The following is a 14,060-nucleotide window of genomic DNA, read 5'->3' as shown; positions in this document are numbered from 1 at the left end:
ACATACAGACACTTACATAGAGACACTTACATACAGACACGAAGACACTTACATACAGACACTTACATACAGACACTTACATACAGACACTTACATACAGACACTTACAAACAGACACTTACACACAGAAACTTACACACAGACACTTACATACAGACACTTACAGACACTTACATACAGCCACCTACATACAGAGACTTACATACAGACACATACAGACACTTACATACACACACTTACATACAGACACTGAGACACTTACATACAGACACTTACATACAGACACTTACATACAGACACTGAGATATTTACATACAGACACTTACATACAAACACTTAACATACAGACACTTACATACAGACACTTATATACAGACACTTACATAGAGACACTTACATACAGACACTTACTTAGACACTTACTTACAGACACTGAGACACTTAAATACAGACACTTACATACAGACACTTACATACAGACACTTACAAACACACACTGACATACAGACACTGAGACTTACATATAGACACTTACATACAGACACTTACATACAGACACTTACATAAAGACATTTACATACAGATACTGAGACACTTACATACAGACACTTACATACAGACACTTACATACACACACTTACATACAGACACTTACATACAGACACTTACATACAGACTCTTACATAAAGACACTTACATACAGACACTTAGACACTTACATACAGACACTTACATACAGACTCTTACATAAAGACACTTACATACAGACACTTAGACACTTACATACAGACACTTACATACAGACTCTTACATAAAGACACTTACATACAGACAATTACATACAAACACTTACATACAGACACTAAGACACTTACATACAGACACTTACATACAGACACTGAGTCACTTACATAGACACTTACATACAGACGCTTACATACACTTACATACAGACACTGAGACACTTACATACATATACTTACATACAGACACTTACATACAGACACTTACATACAGACACTGAGACACTTACATACAGACACTTCCATACAGACACTGAGACACTTACATACAGACACTTACATACAGACACTTACAAACACACACTGACATACAGACACTGAGACTTACATACAGACACTTACATACAGACACTTACATACAGACACTTACATAAAGACATTTACATACAGATACTGAGACACTTACATACAGACACTTACATACAGACACTTACATACACACACTTACATACAGACACTTACATACAGACACTTACATACAGACTCTTACATAAAGACACTTACATACAGACACTTAGACACTTACATACAGACACTTACATACAGACTCCTACATAAAGACACTTACATACAGACACTTACATACAGACACTTACAAACAGACACTTACACACAGAAACTTACACACAGACACTTACATACAGACACTTACAGACACTTACATACAGCCACCTACATACAGAGACTTACATACAGACACATACAGACACTTACATACACACACTTACATACAGACACTGAGACACTTACATACAGACACTTACATACAGACACTTACATACAGACACTGAGATATTTACATACAGACACTTACATACAAACACTTAACATACAGACACTTACATACAGACACTTATATACAGACACTTACATAGAGACACTTACATACAGACACTTACTTAGACACTTACTTACAGACACTGAGACACTTAAATACAGACACTTACATACAGACACTTACATACAGACACTTACAAACACACACTGACATACAGACACTGAGACTTACATACAGACACTTACATACAGACACTTACATACAGACACTTACATAAAGACATTTACATACAGATACTGAGACACTTACATACAGACACTTACATACAGACACTTACATACACACACTTACATACAGACACTTACATACAGACACTTACATACAGACTCTTACATAAAGACACTTACATACAGACACTTAGACACTTACATACAGACACTTACATACAGACTCTTACATAAAGACACTTACATACAGACACTTAGACACTTACATACAGACACTTACATACAGACTCTTACATAAAGACACTTACATACAGACAATTAAATACAAACACTTACATACAGACACTAAGACACTTACATACAGACACTTACATACAGACACTGAGTCACTTACATAGACACTTACATACAGACGCTTACATACACTTACATACAGACACTGAGACACTTACATACATATACTTACATACAGACACTTACATACAGACACTTACATACAGACACTGAGACACTTACATACAGACACTTCCATACAGACACTGAGACACTTACATACAGACACTTACATACAGACACTTACAAACACACACTGACATACAGACACTGAGACTTACATACAGACACTTACATACAGACACTTACATACAGACACTTACATAAAGACATTTACATACAGATACTGAGACACTTACATACAGACACTTACATACAGACACTTACATACACACACTTACATACAGACACTTACATACAGACACTTACATACAGACTCTTACATAAAGACACTTACATACAGACACTTAGACACTTACATACAGACACTTACATACAGACTCTTACATAAAGACACTTACATACAGACACTTAGACACTTACATACAGACACTTACATACAGACTCTTACATAAAGACACTTACATATAGACAATTACATACAAACACTTACATACAGACACTAAGACACTTACATACAGACACTTACATACATACACTTACATACAGACAATGAGACACTTACATACATATACTTACATACAGACACTTACATACAGACACTTACATACAGACACTGAGACACTTACATACAGACACTTACATACAGACACTGAGACACTTACATACAGACACTTACATACAGACACTTACATACAGACACTTACATACAGACACTGAGACACTTACATACAGACACTTACATACAGACACATACAGACGCTGAGACACTTACATACAGACACTTACATACAGACACTTACATACAGACACGAAGACACTTACATACAGACACTTACATACAGACACTTACATACAGACTCTTACATACAGACACTTACAAACAGACACTTACATACAGAAACTTACACACAGACACTTACATACAGATACTTACATACAGACACTTACAGACACTTACATACAGCCACCTACATACAGAGACTTACATACAGACACTTACATACAGACACATACAGACACTTACATACACACACTTACATACAGACACTGAGACACTTACATACAGACACTTACATACAGACACTTACATACAGACACTGAGATATTTACATACAGACACTTACATACAAACACTTAACATACAGACACTTACATACAGACACTTATATACAGACACTTACATAGAGACACTTACATACAGACACTTACTTAGACACTTACTTACAGACACTGAGACACTTAAATACAGACACTTACATACAGACACTTACATACAGACACTTACATACTGACACAAACAGACACTGAGACACTTACATACAGACACTTACATACAAACACTTACATACAGACACTTACATACAGACACTTACATACAGACACTTACATACAGACCCTTACATACAGACACTTAGACACTTACATACAGACACTTACATACAGACTCTTACATAAAGACACTTACATACAGACACTTAGACACTTACATACAGACACTTACATACAGACTCTTACATAAAGACACTTACATACAGACAATTACATAGAAACACTTACATACAGACACTAAGACACTTACATACAGACACTTACATACATACACTTACATACAGACACTGAGACACTTACGTACATATACTTACATACAGACACTTACATACAGATACTTACATACAGACACTGAGACACTTCCATACAGACACTTCCATAGAGACACTGAGACACTTACATACAGACACTTACATACAGACACTTACATACAGACACTGAGACACTTACATACAGACACTTACATACAGACACTGAGACACTTACATACAGACACTTACATAAAGACACTGAGACACTTACATAGACACTTACATACAGACGCTTACATACAGACACTTACATACAGACACTGAGACACTTACATACAGACACTTACATACAGACACATACAGACGCTGAGACACTTACATACAGACACTTACATACAGACACTTACATACAGACACGAAGACACTTACATACAGACACTTACATACTGACACTTACATACAGACACTTACATACAGACACTTACAAACAGACACTTACATACAGAAACTTACACACAGACACTTACATACAGATACTTACATACAGACACTTACAGACACTTAAATACAGCCACCTACATACAGAGACTTACATACAGACACTTACATACAGACACTTACATACAGACACTTACATACAGACACTGAGATATTTACATACAGACACTTACATACAAACACTTAACATACCGACACTTACATACAGACACTTATATACAGACACGAAGACACTTACATACAGACACTTACATACTGACACTTACATACAGACACTTACATACAGACACTTACAAACAGACACTTACATACAGAAACTTACACACAGACACTTACATAGAGACACTTACATACAGACACTTACTTAGACACTTACTTACAGACACTGAGACACTTAAATACAGACACTTACATACAGACACTTACATACAGACACTTACAAACACACACTGACATACGGACACTGAGACTTACATACAGACACTTACATACAGACATTTACATACAGACACTTACATAAAGACATTTACATACAGATACTGAGACACTTACATACAGACACTTACATACAGACACTTTTATACACACACTTACATACAGACACTTACATACAGGCACTTACATAGACACTTACATACAGACACTTACATACTGACACAAACAGACACTGAGACACTTACATACAGAAACTTACATACAAACACTTACATACAGACACTTACATACAGACACTTACATACAGACACTTACATACAGACCCTTACATACAAACACTTAGACACTTACATACAGACACTTACATACAGACTCTTACATAAAGACACTTACATACAGACACTTAGACACTTACATACAGACACTTACATACAGACTCTTACATAAAGACACTTACATACAGACACTTAGACACTTACATACAGACACTTACATACAGACTCTTACATAAAGACACTTACATGCAGACAATTACATACAAACACTTATATACAGACACTAAGACACTTACATACAGACACTTACATACATACACTTACATACAGACACTAAGACACTTACATACAGACACTTACATACATATACTTACATACAGACACTTACATACACACACTTACATACAGACACTGAGACACTTACATACAGACACTTACATACAGACACTTACATACAGACACTGAGACACTTACATACAGACACTTACATACAGACACTGAGACACTTACATACAGACACTTACATACAGACACATACAGACGCTGAGACACTTACATACAGCCACTTACATACAGACACTTACATACAGACACGAAGACACTTACATACAGACACTTACATACAGACACTTACATACAGACTCTTACATACAGACACTTACAAACAGACACTTACATACAGAAACTTACACACAGACACTTACATACAGATACTTACATACAGACACTTACAGACACTTACATACAGCCACCTACATACAGAGACTTACATACAGACACTTACATACAGACACATACAGACACTTACATACACACACTTACATACAGACACTGAGACACTTACATACAGACACTTACATACAGACACTTACATACAGACACTGAGATATTTACATACAGACACTTACATACAAACACTTAACATACAGACACTTACATACAGACACTTATATACAGACACTTACATAGAGACACTTACATACAGACACTTACTTAGACACTTACTTACAGACACTGAGACACTTAAATACAGACACTTACATACAGACACTTACATACAGACACTTACATACTGACACAAACAGACACTGAGACACTTACATACAGACACTTACATACAAACACTTACATACAGACACTTACATACAGACACTTACATACAGACACTTACATACAGACCCTTACATACAGACACTTAGACACTTACATACAGACACTTACATACAGACTCTTACATAAAGACACTTACATACAGACACTTAGACACTTACATACAGACACTTACATACAGACTCTTACATAAAGACACTTACATACAGACAATTACATAGAAACACTTACATACAGACACTAAGACACTTACATACAGACACTTACATACATACACTTACATACAGACACTGAGACACTTACGTACATATACTTACATACAGACACTTACATACAGATACTTACATACAGACACTGAGACACTTCCATACAGACACTTCCATAGAGACACTGAGACACTTACATACAGACACTTACATACAGACACTTACATACAGACACTGAGACACTTACATACAGACACTTACATACAGACACTGAGACACTTACATACAGACACTTACATAAAGACACTGAGACACTTACATAGACACTTACATACAGACGCTTACATACAGACACTTACATACAGACACTGAGACACTTACATACAGACACTTACATACAGACACATACAGACGCTGAGACACTTACATACAGACACTTACATACAGACACTTACATACAGACACGAAGACACTTACATACAGACACTTACATACTGACACTTACATACAGACACTTACATACAGACACTTACAAACAGACACTTACATACAGAAACTTACACACAGACACTTACATACAGATACTTACATACAGACACTTACAGACACTTAAATACAGCCACCTACATACAGAGACTTACATACAGACACTTACATACAGACACTTACATACAGACACTTACATACAGACACTGAGATATTTACATACAGACACTTACATACAAACACTTAACATACCGACACTTACATACAGACACTTATATACAGACACGAAGACACTTACATACAGACACTTACATACTGACACTTACATACAGACACTTACATACAGACACTTACAAACAGACACTTACATACAGAAACTTACACACAGACACTTACATAGAGACACTTACATACAGACACTTACTTAGACACTTACTTACAGACACTGAGACACTTAAATACAGACACTTACATACAGACACTTACATACAGACACTTACAAACACACACTGACATACGGACACTGAGACTTACATACAGACACTTACATACAGACATTTACATACAGACACTTACATAAAGACATTTACATACAGATACTGAGACACTTACATACAGACACTTACATACAGACACTTTTATACACACACTTACATACAGACACTTACATACAGGCACTTACATAGACACTTACATACAGACACTTACATACTGACACAAACAGACACTGAGACACTTACATACAGAAACTTACATACAAACACTTACATACAGACACTTACATACAGACACTTACATACAGACACTTACATACAGACCCTTACATACAAACACTTAGACACTTACATACAGACACTTACATACAGACTCTTACATAAAGACACTTACATACAGACACTTAGACACTTACATACAGACACTTACATACAGACTCTTACATAAAGACACTTACATACAGACACTTAGACACTTACATACAGACACTTACATACAGACTCTTACATAAAGACACTTACATGCAGACAATTACATACAAACACTTATATACAGACACTAAGACACTTACATACAGACACTTACATACATACACTTACATACAGACACTAAGACACTTACATACAGACACTTACATACATATACTTACATACAGACACTTACATACACACACTTACATACAGACACTGAGACACTTACATACAGACACTTACATACAGACACTTACATACAGACACTGAGACACTTACATACAGACACTTACATACAGACACTGAGACACTTACATACAGACACTTACATACAGACACATACAGACGCTGAGACACTTACATACAGACACTTACATACAGACACTTACATACAGACACGAAGACACTTACATACAGACACTTACATACAGACACTTACATACAGACTCTTACATACAGACACATACAAACAGACACTTACATACAGAAACTTACACACAGACACTTACATACAGATACTTACATACAGACACTTACAGACACTTACATACAGCCACCTACATACAGAGACTTACATACAGACACTTACATACAGACACATACAGACACTTACATACACACACTTACATACAGACACTGAGACACTTACATACAGACACTTACATACAGACACTTACATACAGACACTGAGATATTTACATACAGACACTTACATACAAACACTTAACATACAGACACTTACATACAGACACTTATATACAGACACTTACATAGAGACACTTACATACAGACACTTACTTAGACACTTACTTACAGACACTGAGACACTTAAATACAGACACTTACATACAGACACTTACATACAGACACTTACATACTGACACAAACAGACACTGAGACACTTACATACAGACACTTACATACAAACACTTACATACAGACACTTACATACAGACACTTACATACAGACACTTACATACAGACCCTTACATACAAACACTTAGACACTTACATACAGACACTTACATACAGACTCTTACATAAAGACACTTACATACAGACACTTAGACACTTACAACAGACACTTACATACAGACTCTTACATAAAGACACTTACATACAGACACTTAGACACTTACATACAGACACTTACATACAGACTCTTACATAAAGACCCTTACATACAGACAATTACATACAAACACTTACATACAGACACTAAGACACTTACATACAGACACTTACATACATACACTTACATACAGACACTGAGACACTTACATACATATACTTACATACAGACACTTACATACAGACACTTACATACAGACACTGAGACACTTACATACAGACACTGAGACACTTACATACAGACACTTACATACAGACACTTACATACAGACACTTACATACAGACACTGAGACACTTACATACAGACACTTACATACAGACACTTACATACAGACACTGAGACACTTACATACAGACACTTACATAAAGACACTGAGACACTTACATAGACACTTACATACAGATGCTTACATACAGACACTTACATACAGACACTGAGACACTTACATACAGACACTTACATACAGACACATACAGACGCTGAGACACTTACATACAGACACTTACATACAGACACTTACATACAGACACGAAGACACTTACATACAGACACTTACATACTGACACTTACATACAGACACTTACATACAGACAATTGCAAACAGACACTTACATACAGAAACTTACACACGGACACTTACATACAGATACTTACATACAGACACTTACAGACACTTAAATACAGCCACCTACATACAGAGACTTACATACAGACACTTACATACAGACACTTACATACAGACACATACATACACTTAGATACAGACACTTACATACAGACACTGAGACACTTACATACAGACACTTAGATACAGACACTTACATACAGACACTGAGACACTTACATACAGACACTTACATACAAACACTTAACATACCGACACTTACATACAGACACTTATATACAGACACTTACATAGAGACACTTACATACAGACACTTACTTAGACACTTACTTACAGACACTGAGACACTTAAATACAGACACTTACATACAGACACTTACATACAGACACTTACATACAGACACTTACATACAGACACGAAGACACTTACATACAGACACTTACATACTGACACTTACATACAGACACTTACATACAGATACTTACATACAGACACTTACAGACACTTAAATACAGCCACCTACATACAGAGACTTACATACAGACACTTACATACAGACACTTACATACAGACACATACAGACACTTAGATACAGACACTTACATACAGACACTGAGACACTTACATACAGACACTTACATACAGACACTGAGATATTTACATACAGACACTTACATACAAACACTTAACATACCGACACTTACATACAGACACTTATATACAGACACTTACATAGAGACACTTACATACAGACACTTACTTAGACACTTACTTACAGACACTGAGACACTTAAATACAGACACTTACATACAGACACTTACAAACACACACTGACATACAGACACTGAGACTTACATACAGACACTTACATACAGACACTTACATACAGACACTTACATAAAGACATTTACATACAGATACTGAGACACTTACATACAGACACTTACATACAGACACTTATATACACACACTTACATACAGACACTTACATACAGGCACTTACATACAGACACTTACATAGACACTTACATACAGACACTTACATACTGACACAAACAGACACTGAGACACTTACATACAGACACTTACATACAAACACTTACATACAGACACTTACATACAGACACTTACATACAGACACTTACATACAGACCCTTACATACAAACACTTAGACACTTACATACAGACACTTACATACAGACTCTTACATAAAGACACTTACATACAGACACTTAGACACTTACATACAGACACTTACATACAGACTCTTACATAAAGACACTTACATACAGACAATTACATACAGACACTTACATACAGACACTAAGACACTTACATACAGACACTTACATACAGACACTTACATACAGACACTCAGACACTTACATAGACACTTACATACAGATGCTTACATACACTTACATACAGACACTGAGACACTTACATACATACACTTACACACAGACACTTACATACAGACACTTACATACAGACACTGAGACACTTACATACAGACACTTACATACAGACACTGAGACACTTACATACAGACACTGAGACACTTACATAAAGACACTGAGACACTTACATAGACACTTACATACAGACGCTCACATACAGACACTGAGACACTTACATACAGACACTTACATACAGACACATACAGACGCTGAGACACTTACATACAGACACTTACATACAGACACTTACATACAGACACGAAGACACTTACATACAGACACTTACATACAGACACTTACATACAGACACTTACATACAGACACTTACATACAGACACTTACAAACAGACACTTACACACAGAAACTTACACACAGACACTTACATACAGACACTTACAGACACTTACATACAGCCACCTACATACAGAGACTTACATACAGACACATACAGACACTTACATACACACACTTACATACAGACACTGAGACACTTACATACAGACACTTACATACAGACACTTACATACAGACACTGAGATATTTACATACAGACACTTACATACAAACACTTATATACAGACACTTACATAGTCTGTGGGTCTCCGTTTGATGAGTCTATGGTTCTCTGTGTGATGAGTCTGTGGGTCTCTGTGTGATGAGTCTATGGGTCTCTGTGTGATGAGTCTGTGAGTCTCTTTGTGGTGAGTCTGTGGGTCTCTGTGTGGTGAGTCTGTGGGTCTCTGTGTGATGAGTCTGTGGGTCTCTGTGTGATGAGTCTGTGGGTCTCTGTTTGATGAGTCTATGGGTCTCTTTGTGATGAGTCTGTGGGTCTCTGTGTGATGAGTCTGTGAGTCTCTGTGTGGTGAGTCTGTGGGTCTCTGTGTGGTGAGTCTGTGGGTCTCTGTGTGATGAGTCTATGGGTCTCTGTGTGATGAGTCTGTGGGTCTCTGTGTGATGAGTCTATGGGTATCTGTGTGATGAGTCTGTGAGTCTCTTTGTGGTGAGTCTGTGGGTCTCTGTGTGGTGAGTCTGTGGGTCTCTGTGTGATGAGTCTGTGGGTCTCTGTGTGATGAGTCTGTGGGTCTCTGTTTGATGAGTCTATGGGTCTCTGTGTGATGAGTCTGTGGGTCTCTGTGTGATGAGTCTGTGAGTCTCTGTGTGGTGAGTCTGTGGGTCTCTGTGTGAGTAGTCTGTGGGTCTCTGTGTGAGTAGTCTATGGGTCTCTGTTTGATGAGTCTATGGGTCTCTGTGTGATGAGTCTGTGGGTCTCTGTGTGATGAGTCTGTGAGTCTCTGTGTGGTGAGTCTGTGGGTCTCTGTGTGAGTCACAGACTCACACAGAGACCCCTAGACTCGTACAGATGACTCACAGACTCACATAGAGACCCCTAGACTCGTACAGATGACCCACAGACTCACATAGAGACCCCTAGACTCGTACAGATGACCCACAGACTCACATAGAGACCCCTAGACTCGTGCAGATGACTCACAGACTCACACAGAGACCCCTAGACTCGTACAGATGACTCACAGACACACATAGAGACCCCTAGACTCGTACAGATGACTCACAGACTCACATAGAGACCCCCTAGACTCGTACAGATGACCCACAGACTCACATAGAGACCCCTAGACTCGTGCAGATGACTCACAGACACACACAGAGACCCCTAGACTCGTACAGATGACTCACAGACACACATAGAGACCCCTAGACTCGTACAGATGACCCACAGACTCACATAGAGACCCCTAGACTCGTGCAGGTGACCCACAGACACACATAGAGACCCCTAGACTCGTGCAGATGACCCACAGACTCACACAGAGACCCCTATGCTCGTACAGATGACTCACAGACTCACACAGAGACCCCTAGACTCGTACAGATGACTCACAGACTCACACAGAGACCCCTAGACTCGTACAGATGACCCACAGACTCACATAGAGACCCCTAGACTCGTACAGATGACTCACAGACACACACAGAGACCTCTAGACTCGTGCAGATGACCCACAGACTCACATAGAGACCCCTAGACTCGTGCAGATGACCCACAGACTCACACAGAGACCCCTAGACTCGTACAGATGACTCACAGACTCACACAGAGACCCCTAGACTCGTACAGATGACTCACAGACTCACACAGAGACCCCTAGACTCGTACAGATGACCCACAGACTCACATAGAGACCCCTAGACTCGTACAGATGACTCACAGACACACATAGAGACCCCTAGACTCGTGCAGATGACTCACAGACTCACATAGAGACCCCTAGACTCGTGCAGATGACTCACAGACTCACACAGAGACCCCTAGACTCGTACAGATGACCCACAGACACACATATAGACCCCTAGACTCGTACAGATGACTCACAGACTCACATAGAGACCCCTAGACTCGTACAGATGACTCACAGACTCACATAGAGACCCTAGACTCGTGCAGATGACCCACACTCACATAGAGACCCCTAGACTCGTACAGATGACTCACAGACTCACACAGAGACCCCTAGACTCGTACAGATGACCCACAGACACACATATAGACCCCTAGACTCGTACAGATGACTCACAGACTCACATAGAGACCCCTAGACTCGTACAGATGACTCACAGACTCACATAGAGACCCTAGACTCGTGCAGATGACCCACACTCACATAGAGACCCCTAGACTCGTACAGATGACCCACAGACTCACATAGAGACCCCTAGACTCGTACAGATGACTCACAGACTCACACAGAGACCCCTAGACTCGTACAGATGACTCACAGACTCGCATAGAGACCCCTAGACTCGTACAGATGACCCACAGACACACACATAGACCCCTAGACTCGTACAGATGACTCACAGACTCACGTGTAGGCCCACAGTCTCACATAGAGACCCCTAGACTCGTACAGATGACTCACAGACTCACATAGAGACCCCTAGACTCGTACAGATGACCCACAGACTCACATAGAGACCCCTAGACTCGTACAGATGA

The sequence above is a fragment of the Petromyzon marinus genome, unplaced genomic scaffold (genome assembly GCF_048934315.1).
Source record: "Petromyzon marinus isolate PM22_M1 ecotype Great Lakes invasive population unplaced genomic scaffold, UKy_Petmar_22M1.pri1.0 PM_G_Scaffold_4, whole genome shotgun sequence".
Lineage (NCBI taxonomy): Eukaryota > Metazoa > Chordata > Hyperoartia > Petromyzontiformes > Petromyzontidae > Petromyzon > Petromyzon marinus.
The sequence above is the reverse complement of the archived record's forward strand: the minus strand, read 5'-3'. Positions refer to the sequence as shown.